This window comes from Sinocyclocheilus rhinocerous, unplaced genomic scaffold (genome assembly GCF_001515625.1).
Source record: "Sinocyclocheilus rhinocerous isolate Xijiao unplaced genomic scaffold, SAMN03320098_v1.1 scaffold984, whole genome shotgun sequence".
NCBI lineage: Eukaryota > Metazoa > Chordata > Actinopteri > Cypriniformes > Cyprinidae > Sinocyclocheilus > Sinocyclocheilus rhinocerous.
In genome coordinates this window covers 737,651-754,548 of record NW_015643603.1, presented here as the reverse complement: position 1 = coordinate 754,548, position 16,898 = coordinate 737,651, and the positions used below count along the sequence as shown (strand labels likewise).

The window sequence follows — 16,898 nt, the reverse complement described above, 5'->3', positions numbered from 1 at the left end:
ACTGTCAGGACTAAATAATACAGCCACAGGAACGGCGCCAGTAAAACGGGTAAATAAGAACACGCTGCAAATACCAGCAGGAGTTCACAACTCACTTTCACTTTGTAAAACATAGCACTGATGTATATCATAGGTTTAAAAAAAAAGGTGAAAAATACAATAAAATCAATGAGCCCCAGTGAGAGTCTGCATGGTACGCACTTTATAGGAGCTCTGGGCCTGTGGAAATGTTTCTCATAACATTTATTATTGAGCACACATTAAATCTACAACGGGACTGAGCCATTTGAAGAGCAAAATAAATGGCTATTTTAAAAAAATGGGAGAATAAATGTTCCTGTCTGGGCATTTAATATCAATTAAATTAAATATGAAATTACATGTTTTTTATATGTGTAATTTAATGGACTATTTTATTAAATTATAGAATTTAAGATCAAATTAATGTAAGGTCAGGTTTGTAAACATTTCAAATGCCCCCTCATCAGGGAGAATGTGAATATTTGCATTGAGATGAGAATTTGAAGTATGGAAAATATGACAGTACAACAGTAAAAGGAAATGAGAAAGAGTCAGAATGTGTTGGATAAATAAGCTCTGCATAAATAAATCAATGAAATCACACTCTTTTTTTTTTGGACTGTTGTTGCTTTGATAAAGGCAAGGCACCACTCTAAGTAATTAATTAAAGCTTGAAGATATGAAAACATCAAGACAATAATTACATCTTACTGAACAGTCAGGTCCTGAGGTGTCTTCTCATTCACATCCAGCCATGAGGACCAGTTTGTTCAAAAGGCCATTACTGTGAGTACTACTACAAGTAGTAGTGTTATTTTTTTATCTTATCTTTTGTGAGTGCAAAGGATAGTTCCTAATATCCATTTAATCACTGTAACTAACTGTGATCTTTATTATTTTCTTTGCAGCAAAGCTCAGAAGATATTAGTGGTCCTCAGTGAGAATATTCATTATTAATCCCTGTTGTCAGTTGTATCAAAATGAATAACACTGTAACATACAAAGTCTCATTTATTTAATATATGTTACAAGAAGAATGATTTCCTGGCATGAACTTTGCCCTATTAAGAAGCGAGAGTTTAGAGAAGCACTTTACATAACCCGCAAGCCTTCCACATATTTAAGCAGTGCAGTAAAATATTGCATTTGCAGTGCTGTATTGTCGTAAACGGTGTCTGAATTGGACGAGTAATGCTGCAGTGAAGAGTTTGAGGTTATTCAGAATGAGTGTCTTTATTCAGAATTAACTGGTGAGCAGCTGTGGGAGGAGCTGAGTGAGGGGCGGGAGTTGAGAGGGCTGTTCAGTTTTGTTTTGTTTTGGTTTGGCCGGAGATTGCTAAAATGAAGGGAAAGTGCTCAGTTGTGTTGTTTATCAGTGGAGACTGAGCTAGTTTTAGTTATATCTCATCATCGCATTTTGTTTGTTTATAGGAACTGCGATTCTGGGATTCTACCCATCCCTGGCTTTTTCATTTTTTTCTATTTCTTTTGCTCTATCACATCCGCTTGAATGTGTGCGTGTGTGTGTGCACAGCACCTGTTGCTTAGTAACTATACTCAGAACATTTCGGCAAAGTACAGCCCATTTACTCTGATTTAAAAAAAAAAATTCTTACATTTATTTGACATAGTTTTGAAGGTTATGGAGACCTGCTAATATTATGTTAAAAGAATATTCCAGGTTCAGTACAAGTTAAACTCAATTGACATGTGGCATGATATTGATTATCACAAAAATTATTTAAAAAAAATAAAACAAATCTGGGTTACGGTGAGGCACTTACAATGGAAGTGAAAGAGCAAATCCGTAAATGTTAATACTTACTGTTTCAAACATGCCGAAATTAAGAATATGCATGATTTTTTTAATAAATAAAAAATGCTAAGTAAAATTGTGTCCAATTTTACAACCTTGATTCCATGACAACATAATGCCTAAAAACTCTAAAATGATCGTAAAAAAAAAAACAAGAACAACAAGTTTTAACAGAATTAAGCACTTTATAAAACTCTAAGCTTCACATTTCTGCTTTTAAGAAAACTGGCCCCATTCATTTCCATTGTATGTGGTGCCTCACTATAACATCTTTTTTTTTTTTACAAGGGACAGGTCTAAATGATGCTTTGTGTTAATCAACATTATTCCACAAACACTGATGATTGAGCTTGACTGTTCCTGGAACACTCCTTTAATATTTTCTTTGAATATTTATGGGTAGATTTATTTGAACCTTAGTTTGTCACCAGAATCAAGATTGTATACCCTACATGAATTAATCCACACATGTTAAATTAAATTAAACCGCAAATTAAAGTCTGTGTCTGTTTTGTGCTCAGTGATACAAGTGGAAAAAAAAGGCTTTTTGATTGATATGTCAGATTAACTTTTGCATTACAAACTCTAGCGGACAGACCGTAAAGAACCACTTAAGTGAATGTACATATGTATTTAAGTAAGTGTCTATATAAAGCCGTTTTTGAGGTTGCTGGTGTCTCTTTATCCCCAAGGACAAGTCCAAAATTTACCTAAGAGAGACAAACTCTCTCTTTCTATATCACACCCAGACATTTCTGTACATAAAAACACTTAGCATACATAATTCAACATAATAAGTCATCTTTTCAGGACATTCAGAAAATATCCAATACTTTAAATCGAGTTTCTGCTCTAAACATTAAGAGTTTTGCCAAAATGATTTAAATGAGTTTTTATGTCTCTCTGATTGTCCTAAAGCAGCATAAGGGCAAAGATGTGAAGTATTCAAGCCATATGTGGTATTTGATCAGCTATAAACACATGGGCAGAATTAAATAATAGAAAATGAAGGCGTGGCTGCTAAAACAATTTTACTGCTACACTGAAAAAAAAAGTTACATTTACTTAATTTTTATTTTGCAAGTTTTTGCACATATTTTTAAAGTAAATTTAAGTATATAATTAAGTCAAATCTACTTAACTAAGTTTGTAAAATTAAATATGTAAAATTAAAAGAGAATAAAAAAAAAAAACAAGAACAACAAGTTTTAACAGAATTAAGCACTTTATAAAACTCTAAGCTTCACATTTCTGCTTTTAAGAAAACTGGCCCCATTCATTTCCATTGTATGTGGTGCCTCACTATAACATCTTTTTTTTTTTTACAAGGGACAGGTCTAAATGATGCTTTGTGTTAATCAACATTATTCCACAAACACTGATGATTGAGCTTGACTGTTCCTGGAACACTCCTTTAATATTTTCTTTGAATATTTATGGGTAGATTTATTTGAACCTTAGTTTGTCACCAGAATCAAGATTGTATACCCTACATGAATTAATCCACACATGTTAAATTAAATTAAACCGCAAATTAAAGTCTGTGTCTGTTTTGTGCTCAGTGATACAAGTGGAAAAAAAAGGCTTTTTGATTGATATGTCAGATTAACTTTTGCATTACAAACTCTAGCGGACAGACCGTAAAGAACCACTTAAGTGAATGTGCATATGTATTTAAGTAAGTGTCTATATAAAGCCGTTTTTGAGGTTGCTGGTGTCTCTTTATCCCCAAGGACAAGTCCAAAATTTACCTAAGAGAGACAAACTCTCTCTTTCTATATCACACCCAGACATTTCTGTACATAAAAACACTTAGCATACATAATTCAACATAATAAGTCATCTTTTCAGGACATTCAGAAAATATCCAATACTTTAAATCGAGTTTCTGCTCTAAACATTAAGAGTTTTGCCAAAATGATTTAAATGAGTTTTTATGTCTCTCTGATTGTCCTAAAGCAGCATAAGGGCAAAGATGTGAAGTATTCAAGCCATATGTGGTATTTGATCAGCTATAAACACATGGGCAGAATTAAATAATAGAAAATGAAGGCGTGGCTGCTAAAACAATTTTACTGCTACACTGAAAAAAAAAGTTACATTTACTTAATTTTTATTTTGCAAGTTTTTGCACACATATTTTTAAAGTAAATTTAAGTATATAATTAAGTCAAATCTACTTAACTAAGTTTGTAAAATTAAATATGTAAAATTAAAAGAGAATAAGTAAAATCAACTTGGTAAGTTTGTTGAGTAATTTCTACTTAATCACTTGACGTTTACTGCAATACTCAAGTGCATTTTACTAAATCATTGTTTGTAAACTTTACTCTAACAATGTAGCACTGAAAAAAGCCATACTATTAAAGCATATGGTTCACTTAGAAACATTTAAGTAAACAAGGCAATAGACAGCTTGTTACACTTTCTAAGATAATATGTCTACACAATATAATACACAGAGACCTCAGTACTTGGTACACAATGCACAATGACGGTAACAATCAGTGTTTGAGTGTAAAGGGTCATTTTGAGAAGAAAATGAACCACAGATGTCACAAAACTGTTACTAAACCTAACAACAAAAGCAACCATAAAACAGTGTAAATACAAAAAAAAAATTCAACCTTATTAATTATTAATGTATGTATGCATGCACACAGTATCATAACTTTGATATTTAGGCCTACTCAAAAAATCCTTGTAAACATAAACAATTCCAAGTAAAATATACTTATATGCTCACACTTTAATTTCTACTTGCTTGATTGAGTACTGATATGGAATTTACTTTTTTTTATTCTTGCCTGACCTAAATTATTTAATGTAGAATATGTGTTTTTCCATAGTATTTACTTCAGCACATAACCGTTTTTATCAGTGCAGTGATTGACATAAAAAATTGAAATGATTGTGAGCAGCTGTTTTTGTGATTCAACTTCCTAAAGAGAACCATTTTGTTCTTAGTGTGAAAAACATGTTTCCACTATAAAGAACCTTTTGTATAATGGAAAGGTTCCATAGTTGTTAAAGGTTCTTCATGGAACCATATACGGCAATAAAGATTGTTTATTTTTAGGAATGTGTGTGCATTCTGCTTCTTTTAACAGTTAATCAAAATGGCATCCCAGCGACGTTTAAGATTTTTTAAGGGCGACAGGAGCAAAGAACAAAAGACACTTGATACACAACCACCTTTAGGCCTCTTTGTCTGTCCATTATGTCAAGTTTATATTTACAAGCAAACACTTACACATTCCAATCCAGTCCAGTCATTTTACCCCAAAGAGAAAGAAACAGACAGAAAGAAATGGAAACACTTCCTAACAAGCTGCAAGAAGTTTATCATTCTCTCTGGTGTCAATGCCATGCCAACAATTGAGGATTAACATCTGTCAGTGAGATGTGGTCTGCACTGATCAATGAGGCTGGGTGTTTCATAACACGCATCTAGTGTGTGAGAGCATTATTATACTCCTGCTTAGGGAAGGTCTTCGTTTCACTTGCTCATATTATATCACTCATCATCCCCCTCTGAAGTCAGCAGACATTTCTCCTGTGTGCCAGAGTCTGATCACTACAACCTCTTTGGCTTTGATTCATGTGTGTCTGAGAGCTGTCAGAGCAGGTGAGGAAAGTGACTGTTTATATACCGGCTGCTCTGTGGTCAGTGGAAGTTAATGGCATAAGTTCCACCTACACTTTCATGTCGTGCCTTTTGTTGTTGCTTAGTTGGAGTACAGCAACTCCTCTGAGTAAGAGTTAAACTATTTCCTCACAAAGCAGTAATGCTACTTTTTTTACTACTTTTTTGTTCATCTTTCGCCTTGCACGAGCTGTTCTGAATCATTAAATTTCTAGAGTGAATGCAAAATTTCCACAATCAGGTCATGTCACAGCTGTAGTTAACTTTTTATCGTGGAGCTTCACGCTCATCAGTGTTTTTTCCTTTCTGTTGATCTCATCCTATTAAAATGTTAGCCACAAGTGTCTCATTTTGACAAGTCAAACTTGTTTTATTAACTTTCAGTTAGCCTAATAAAACATCCAGTCAGGCTGAAGCTTGGGTTACATAACCAGAGCCGGCGCTATCTATAGGCAGAGCAGGCAATTGCCTAGGGCAAGGGTTTCAAACTCAAGTCCTGGAGGGCCGGAGCTCTGCAGAGTTTTGTTCCAACCCTGCTCCAACACACATGGTGTATTCAAGTCTTCCTGGGAAGTTCATGTTTTTGACAAGTCATAATTATGATGTCAGGTGCATCACTTTGGTTGGAACAAGATGGCGATTTAACTTTTCTACATAAAATTAAACTTTTTTTAAAACTCTACATCTACAAAATGATGAATAAAGAATGTGCGTCATGTTTTTGCTTTTTTCTGTTTTTAGTCAATTTATGAAGGTGATTTAAACTGAATCATTATATTCTATTATTCAATAATATCATATTTTGTATATGTAACATATAATTGTATTGTACAGGAAAATCATGTTATTCATTTCAACAAATTTACTGTCAATACAAACGCTGCATATCTCGACATGTTTTCTCACTGACACGCCCCCAACTCGGAAACTCGGGGCTTAAAAGAATTTCGAGTTTCCCTCTCGTAATAACGACTGTCCCTGCGTTCCATTCGGAAGGGCTCATCCCTATGCCCTAATCCCTAGGGGGCCAAACAACTGTTTCTTGAAGTGCCCTTCTGCGTCATCCTCACGTGCTCACACAGAGGCGCCGTCATCGTGCAAAGAATCTGCGCAAAGGATCATGGGAGCCCAAAGTGTCCATCAGTTGTACCCTTCGAAATCCTTCATTCCGAAGGGCCCTTTGAAGTGGCCAGTTTTGAGCACTTCGGTTTGAAACAACCCTTCAATATGGCGGCCATGATTGTTTTCACTCCGAACTTCCGAAGTGCCCTTCGGAGGGCGATATATCCTGTTTGGAACGCACCATTTGTGGTGGCGTTCATGTGCGTTCTATCCGACATGATTTGAACACACTATTCCCATGTAGTTTTCAAATAAGCCTGAAAGACTAGTTAAGCCTGAAAGACTAGTTGGATCAGGTGTGTTTAATTAGGGTTGAATCTAAACTCTGCAGTGTCCGGTCCTCCAGGGATTGAGTTTGACACACCTGGCCTAGGGCCTAGGGCCTCGGGCTTTGAGGTGGAGCTTCCATAACCGTAACATCCCCTATCACTCTCATAAAAAAGGTACAAAAGCTGTCACGGGGGCGGTTCCTTTTCAAAAGGTACACCTTTGTACCTAAAGAGTCCATATTGGTACCTTAAAGATACATATAAGTACCAAAAGTGTGCATATCAGTACCTAAAATGTACAAAAGTGTCCCTTTTGAAAAGGTACCGCCCCAGTGACAGCTTTTGTACCTTTTTTTTCTGAGAGTGTACTAGTCCACCAATCAAGACAGCAGCAAAATACTAGCCTCATTGTTCATTGGATATAGTTTAACTGTCACTCACCTGCAATTATACCAATTAATGTTGCTGTTTCAAAGCGTGTGCCGCCTTCTGAATGTTTGCCGTGAGGAACACATCCTTCAGGTGCTGTGAAGCAAAGAAGTACAGCTCCTAATGCAGGTGTGTGCCTTGTCGTCATCTGTTTTGGAGTGATTGCAATGTATAAACTTGTTCTGTCGATCAGCGTCATTTCTGGACAGATCATTCAACGGTTTATAACGAGTTTAAAAGAGCGCGAGCGCCGTTTGAAGCGCCCAGACGCGACGCTTTGAATTTACAATGAATGACATCGCGCCGGGAGCTGACTAGCAAGATAGCTACAAAAGTAAAAGCAAAGAAGTTTGTATTCAAAGTCAAAAAGCAAACCTTAGCCTACTAGAACATTTTTAATGTTTCAAAAAAAGGACCTCAGATGTATATTTTATTAGAATTAGAATTAACTTCTTTTTTGCTTAGTAGTGATAATCTCTTTCACTTCCACTTGATTTGTGTATAGCCTAGTGCATATTTAAGGTAACAATGCATCATATCATATTATTATTATTAATATTAAACATATGAGGGGGAAATAATAATATATAATAATATCACAACTATAATAACATCCTCCACAAACAAAAGAGATTACCTTTGATAAAGATTGATTAATATGCACATACACTACAGCACTGGTCAAAAGTTTGGACACATTACTGTTTTTAATGTTTGTGAAAGAAGTCTCTTATGCTCATCAAGCCTGCATTTATTTGATCAAAAATGCAGAAAAACAGTAATATTCACCAAGGATGTGTTAAATTGATAAAAAGTGATAGTAAAGACTTATATTGTTATAAAAGTTTTTTTAAACAACTTTTAATCATCAAAAAATCCTGGAAAAGAATCACAGGTTGTAAAATAAATATTAAGTAGCACAACTGTTTCTAACATTGATAATAAATCAGCATATTAAAATGACTTCTGAAGGATCATGTGACACTGAAGACTGGAGTAATGACTGATGAAAATTCAGCTTATAATAGAAATAGATTATATTTTAAAGTAAAGTATAGTAAAATAGAAAACCATTATTTTAAAGACATTATTTATTTATTTTTTGATCAAATAAATACAGACTGAGCATAAAAGACTTCTTTCAAAAACATTAAAAACAGTAATGTGTCCAAACTTTTGACCGGTAAAAAAAAAAAGTAAAAATATACAAAATGAAATGAAATTTTGTATAAATAAAAAGGTTAGTGTTTCAAGTGCTTTTAATTGGGAGTGAGGGGCCTCCAACATGAATTTTGCCTAGGCCCTCCAAATGTCAACCGGCCCTGTACGCTGGTTAAAGGACAACAGAACATGTGCAGAACGCTGGCACTGACCAACTGATATAAATTTTGGACATGTTTTTACTAAGTCATGTTTATGTATTTCTCAAATAACCTTATTTTGATGCAGACAATTTGGCATGTTTGTACTTTCTCTGCAGCAGAATTATACCTAATTGAAGTTCATAAGCAGTTTCTGGGACAGAAACTAAACAAAGCGGTATTGTATGACAATTTGAGGTTTTATTTAGAATTTATATGACAGAATCCAAGGTTTTATATGAGTGCATTAGCTTTTTTTTGTTCAAAATAAGTGGTTTTGACGTTTATTGATATCATGTAAACTAAAAGGCTCAAGTGAGTTGCTATGGTGAAGAAATGGCCCACACATTCATGAAATCTAAGTGACACTTACCCTTCACAGTGTGTGCTGAAAATTGTGTCTAATGATCAGAAACTAATTACTATCATTATGTGAAACAAGATAACATTCTAGTAATTTGGTGACAGAAATTAACACTCAATTCTTACATCATTTGCTCACCCTCATGTTGTTCAAAATGGCTTTCTTTCTTCTGCATATGGAACATTAAAGAATATATTTTAATAAAAAAATAAAAGGTTGTGTCTTCTCACCCTTACTGTTTATTATGTACACAAACAATTGTAGGAGTACTTGCAAGAGAGATATTTAATCAAATTTGCAGATGATACTGCATTGGTTAGTCTCCTTAAAGGGGATGAGGACAGTCAGGGACCCTTTTTAAATGAATTTGTTTCTTGGTGTGATGTATCAAATCTCAAGTTAAATGTCTCAAAAACTAAAGAAATGTGTATTGATTTAGGAAAGAGTCCTCAACGAGTGCGACCATTATTAAAGGGGAGCAGATTCAGAGGGTAGAAGAGTAATACCTTTAGATCACAAATTGAGGTGGGATAAATGGACTGACGCTGTGAACAAAAAGGGCCAGCAAAGACTATATTTCCTTAGGAAGATGGTGTCATTTAGTGTAAGCCCTCCATTGTTAAAAGTGTTTTATAACTCTTTTATTGAAAGTGTACTGACTTTTTGTATTATTTGCTGGTTCGGGAATGCTACGGTGGAACAAAAGAGTATGTTCAGGAAAATTATAAGTACTGCAAGTAAATTACTTGGTATCCCTGTGATGGGTTTACAACAAATTTATCAGACTAGATGTCTTGGTAAAGCTATGAAAATTATATCTGATGATAGGCACCCACTGTATAATGAGTTTGCGTGACAGAAGCTTCCACAGTGCAACAGAATGACAGTGACAGAACAAAAACACAGATAAAAAAAAGAAAAAAAAAAAAAAAAAAAAAAAAATAGAAAGTGAAAAATCAGTAGATGTACAAAAATTATGACTGGAAAGATGTACAGGATGGTCAAACAAACAAACAACAAACAAACAAATAAATAGTTGTTATAGGTTATATGTTAATATATTATTAATAATAATTTGTAAAATACTGTGTTGTTGTTAGTGAAAATTATTTCAGTTAATTGAAATAAAGTTGAACTAAAATAGAATTATTAGATGAAAAATACAAATAAAAAAATTTAATCAATGAACGAACAAATAAACAAACAAATAAGTTTAAAGAAATTAAAACTAATTTTAAAACAATTACAAGAGCACAACAAAATGACTAAAACAAACTAAAATTAAATTGAAACTATAAAAAAATGCTCAATTAAAATATTTATAAAAACTACAGTAAGCATAATACTAAAATGACACTGGTGGTAATAAGGAAGATGCATGATGTACAATAATATGTTAGACAACCGATTTGGAGTATTTTTGCAGTTTTAAGTAGTGAATATCAGAATCCCTCAGATGTAAAAAGTTCAGGACTTGAAGTCAAGATCATATATAACTGAATCAAATAAAGACTCTGAACTGCAAGCTATGTACTGCTCATCTCTTTATTAGGGTAATCATTTTTACCCGCACTATTCATCTGGCACAAAGAGGACAATTTGTCACTTAACTGTCACCTCCAGCTATTACAGACAAAATCCTTCATTCACCTTTTGTCTGAACCCTTCCTTTTACCCCTCTCTCTGTTCTTCCTCATTCAATCCGGACGGGTCACAGTCAGCCTTGCATAGAAAAGGGTAATCGAGCGCTTGGTCAGCGAGCTTCCCGAACTCCTCCAGCACTAACGCTCGGGTGAGAGTCACAAGAAGCAGCAATTATCATAATTATTCCCTTTTAAGAGTCCAATTAAGAAAGCAGCTCGACGACTGAACACATTCATTTTTATGCTGGCATCAGAGTGATTTAATGGTTTATTAATCACACCGGAGGCAGGATAGAGTTATTATGCTTCCTGTATCTGATTTTCTATATTCTGACCTCTCTTGCCCGCCGGGCTGAGCACCTGCGGGTGTCTTGCCCGTCCTCATTCCCCCGGTGTGTCCCACCAGCCGCCCGTTCCCATGTGTGCCACTGTCACATTAATGTGAAGCCGCTTTCTGGATGCTGGCCGGGCACACAGAGCCACAGATGTGTCTGATCAATGCAGCTGACACAAAAATGACTCGCATGTAATTATTCGCAATCAATGTAAACAGGAATCTGACACGTTTCACTTTTATTTTATATGTATATATCGTAAAGATCAACAAGTCACCTTTGGGAAAGAGATATATTTAATAAAATTTGCAGATGATACTGCATTGGTTAGTCTCCTTAAAGGGGATGAGGACAGTCAGGGACCCTTTTTAAATGAATTTGTTTCTTGGTGTGATGTATCAAATCTCAAGTTAAATGTCTCAAAAACTAAAGAAATGTGTATTGATTTAGGAAAGAGTCCTCAACGAGTGCGACCATTATTAAAGGGGAGCAGATTCAGAGGGTAGAAGAGTAATACCTTTAGATCACAAATTGAGGTGGGATAAATGGACTGACGCTGTGAACAAAAAGGGCCAGCAAAGACTATATTTCCTTAGGAAGATGGTGTCATTCAGTGGAAGCTCTCCATTGTTAAAGGTGTTTTATAACTCTTTAATTGAAAGTGTACTGACCTTTTGTATTATTTGCTGGTTCGGGAATGTTACGGTGAAACAAAAGAGTATGTTCAGGTACTGCGAGTAAATTACTTGGTATCCCTGTGTTGGGTTTAAAACAAATTGATCAGACTAGATGTCTTGGTAAAGCTATGAAAATTATATCTGACGATAGGCACCCACTGTATAATGAGTTTGAGCTTTTGCCTTCAGGTAGAAGATTTAGGATACCGGTGGTTTTTTTTAAAATAGGGGGAAAAAATCTTTCATATCACAGGCAGTGAAGTTCTTAAAAGAAAGATATAGGATAGAAAGAGTTTTTTTCTCTCTCTCTCTCCCCCCCCTTCATTAAATGAGCAGGTCTCATTCAGTATTAGTATTTCTTGATTAATTGCTGTGAGATTTGTATTGTCCTACTGTGAAATTTATGTTGTATTGTCTTGTCTTGTATTGTATTGTGAGAACCGCATATTGAAACATTTAGACATTTAGCAGACACTGAAACAAAATTTCGCCAAGGGGATAAATAAAGTTACTAACTAACTAACTAAAAGAAGATATTTTATGAAAGTCTAGAATGGACAGAAGTCTAGTATGACTGTCAAGTATAGACAAAAAAAAACATACCAAGACACATTTTCTTTACACATTCATACATCTTTTGTGTTCCAGAAAGCAAATCAGGTTTGGAAGTAATTTGAGTAAAACAAAATAAATGTGTAGTAAAATGCTTAGTAAAAATAAAAGTATGTTTTCTTTAAGGTCCTCCTTTGTTTAACATTGTTTTGCTCATTATGTCTAGACCTGTTGCCGGTCTGAGGCAAATCCATCGAGGCAGACTAGTTCTGAGAGTAAAGCTGATGTTTTTAGGGGTTCTTATGCCACTTTTTATAGTTTTTCCTCTGTCAACAGCAGGTGCACAGAGACGTCCCTGAGGCCATATCAACTACTGTCATCAAAGATGAATTAGCTTTCATATTCAAACCACTTACGTATATTTTAATATGCCCTTGTAACTGTATATAGTTAATATGCAGAACTAAGTCTTTAGGTGTCTCTCTCTCCAGGTGGTTGAAGTTTTCTTATCTGAACTATTTCTGAGTCTGGCTCTGCTCTACGGCCTTCAAACTCCCACTAACACACACATTCATACACTCAGACACAGATGCATACGCTCAGACAGGCCCACATTTAGACATGATCCTAAAATTCAAGCATTTCAGTTTGATATCTACAAAAGAACTTTCTTTGCGTTAATCAGTCATACTGTAGTTTTTGCATTGGTCTGAAGTTCATCATTACAGACTTTGTCTGGGGCACCTTCTTAGAACAACATCTGTGTTAGACTTAAATATGAAGTTGGACGTCAAAACATACACGTGTCTTTTTAGAGGTCAGAGCAAGTCTATGCTTCTGATAAGGATGTGTGTGAAGTGGAAGAGGACAGGAACAGACTGAGATAAGATTCAGGGATGAGGTGAACACATGGACGTCCACGACAGCAGGACAACAATGACCAACTATCTGTGAAACTGTTCTGTTAATATAACATCCTGACAATCTGTAATTTGAATTGCTTAAGATCGGTTAAGGGACAAAACAACCGGTACAAAAGTTCAGACCTGGTCCAATTCAGACACAATAACCCTGACAAAATATAAAAATACTCCTCCATACACTCTCTCCCACTTTCTGTTTTTTCTTCCTTTGCCAAAACTTCTATGACTGCTATGCAAGGCTACAGTGCCCTCCTACTCCCTCACTCTCACTCATACACACACACACACACAAACACACAACAGTCTCTGCAGATCTTTTCATCAACACACCACAATCACTTAAACAAACGTTTCACTTAGCAATTACACTTAACAATTTCATAATAGTTTATGTGTTTGATAATTGTAAATAAAATTGATACCTTGTATACTCAGTCGGGTCAAATAAGGCATAGCAAACATGGCCTGATCTGGTAGGCTACTTGCCAACTGATCACTGAGCTGCAACGCTCAACTTAGGGTAATGCAGTCTAATAATGGAATGCAATATAATGTAGGCTACTGTAATGTGATGTAATGTTATGATCTACAAATGAATATGAAAATGAATTGAATATTAAATGAATTGTGCTATTTAAGTCTTATTAAGTTATGTAAGGTTTGAGTGAACTTCGGAGGTCAATAAGTAAATTCATTATTGCCCCCTTGTGTCCTTAAGAGATTGCTGCAGCGAGTTAACCATGAAATTCGTAATTAAAACGAGGAAAAGCTCTTAGAACATAGCCTATTCGAGGAAAAAAATGTTTTTTAAATCAATTCTACGGTTTTATACACGTTACATTTATATTGTGACTGCATGTGTTGGAGGAACAAGACTACGCCATATTAGTATAAATAAACAAGCTATCCAAACAAAATGTTTTATTTGAGATTCATATTCAGTCCTTTGTGAGAAATCCTTTGGAATCACAATTTCCATTCAAGAGTATTTCTCAATGAAATGGACTTTGACCGTGGCCGTGGGAGCTCGAGCATCTCCGCTTCTTCGGCTGCAGCGGATTTCAGTCACAGCAGCGCGAACATGTCGGGACATTCCTGTGTGTCCCCGCGCGTATATACACTTCAACCACAAACTAAACTGGACCGAATTAAGCCAAAGCCACAGGAGACGGTTACTTAATGGACAGAGAATTAAGTGACTGCTGAGATTGTCCCTGCCGCAATGTAAGTGTGGATGAAACTGTCCCTAATATGCGACTTTACTGGAGATTCATGATGTAGTAGCTAGCCGGTGCACTGCTCTCTACTTTTGAATCGTAGCAGTGCGCCCTACTTAGTTCAATTTGACCACCTTTCTTGTAATTTATGCCTCAGTTAGATTATTCCCAACAGATCATTTAACGGAGGTATTTTTGTATTAGATGACACCTCAATGTGCGCTCTCGCTTGATCTGTTTCTCTGTGTTCTCAGATCGAGAATGGATGAAAATGAATGGACATTAATCTTTATTATTGAAACGAACATAAATAGCTGACTATAACCTATATTGCATGAAACTATTTTCATAATTTTTTTCTTTTCTATTTCCTTCTATGATAATTAGTACATGATAATTCATGTACTGTTATTGTAAAGTGTTACCGATAATTCGCTATACACAATAAAATGGACTGTAAATTAAGCGCAATAATCTACTCTATATTTTTTTTTAAAAGAGGCTAATCTAAAACTCTCTTCGTTATTCTGAGTTCCACTTATTAATACGGACTGTGAAATGATTGTCTAATGTATGAAATGTTTGTGTACTTAAACATTAGAAAGATTAAACCTACGACTCTGTGCATGATGATCTTGTAACCTAATTCAAACTTTTGAGGCATCAACAGGTTTAGTAAAATCTACATTGTTATCAAAATCGGCCTTTTACCTTAAAAAGTACTAATAGCCACCATGATAATACAGGAGGTACAATAGAAAGGTACATATTAATGAATCATCGTAAGTGAAACATTGCCAATACAGTACACTAGGTCACACACAAGACTAAAATAGTGCAATAAACATTACCTAAATAACAGAAAATGTAATACAATCTTAATACAACACCTAATGTTCATTACTGATAACAAAAATAAGATTTTTTTTTTTTTTAATAAAATATAATCATATGTGAAGTGTCATTCAGGGACTTCTGTTAATGTCTTTTTTCCCTTTTTTTTTTTTTTTTTTTAACCATAAATTATATGGTAACTAATAGTTTTTATTTCCAAAAATAATTTTAAGCTAATTTTCCCTTTTATATTTTAAGGTAACTTACTGTTAACCAATTAACAGAACTTTAGCAGCATGCATTATTTTACATTCAGGCCTCATAGTTTTGAATTGAGGATTTGTGTGTATTGTAAGCCCATGTTTGCATGCTATATGTTTTAACTCTTTGTTTCTACTTCTCTTAGATATGGAATGGATTGCTCGATGGACGAGTATTACCACAGTGGTCAATGCCACAAATGCCCACAATGTCCACCTGGCCAAGAGCTGAAAGAGGTGAGAGAAAGAGAGCGAGATTTAAACGCATGTAGATGAACCCCTGCAGTCAAAGTCATCAACACTTGTTGATTGACTTTGTAAGATAGTATATAAGCATGTTGTTATATTTTTAAACATTTGATTATGCAGATGTTTATTTTTGTAGTAACTGCTGGACTGATGGGTTAGTAGTCCTTGACATACAACCTAAGGATAAAACTAGTCCTTCATTCTATTTCTAATTTCTAAGCTTTAATAGATATATTATCAATATTTTAATATTATTTTTCAATATTTATTTTATTTATAAAATAATTAATATTAATATATTTTAATATATTTATTTTTATTTATATATAACCGTAGATAGAAGAATATTGATAATGTGACTGTTTTTTTTAAATAATTAGCAATTTTGAAAATTGCAATTGTCTTCTGTTCATAAGTATTTTTAAATGTAATTTTACCTATGAAATTATGATAAATTGCCATTTTTTCTGTTAAAAAATGTGAAGGTCTCTCTTAGATCTGTTTTATGTACATGATAAATCTATATGAAGACATAACATTTAAAAAATGTCCAAAGAGAGCCCCAATTTGAGGATTATGTAAACATGCTGTAGTATCCCATTCCTGCCACCAGAGGCTTACACATGACCTTAAATGACTTACAAACAGGCCTCGGTTACAAAAGCTGCGTTCTCAGGAAAACTTTGACACATCCAATGTACTTATCATGTTACTGAATATGTTTGTGTGCGTGTGGGCTGTTAGGACTGTGGTTATGGTGTAGGTGTGTCAGCAATGTGTGGCGTATGTGACGTTCGGTGGTTTAAGGAAGACTGGGGCTCTCACCCTTGCGCACTGTGCCAGAACTGCCGCAGACTCAATAGACACCAAATCAAGCGCTGCACACACACAGACAATGCAGTATGCGGAAACTGCCTCCCTGGGTGGGACTTTCTCACACACACACACACACACACACAAAACCATAACCACATATAACCACAGTTGTACAAATACCATGGTTAAACTATGGTTAATGTAGTAAATCCATGGTTAATTTGTGGTTACCATGGTTTAACTATAGTAACCATTTCTTTGTTTTTATTTATTTTTTACATAATAAATGTATTTATTAATTATCGTATTGTCCCGAATATAAGACGATGTTTTTTTCTTGGAAATACATCTGAAAAAACGCGGT

General features: G+C 34.8%; 1 long non-coding RNA gene across 1 annotated transcript; it reads left to right on the top strand.

The window, feature by feature from the left end:
• Positions 1–14,285: 14,285 nt before the first annotated feature.
• LOC107757512 (uncharacterized) lies at positions 14,286–16,635 on the top strand. The gene is made up of 3 exons (XR_001641944.1): positions 14,286–14,382; positions 15,616–15,706; positions 16,463–16,635. It is a non-coding gene; the product is annotated as an uncharacterized LOC107757512 (long non-coding RNA).
• Positions 16,636–16,898: the final 263 nt, after the last annotated feature.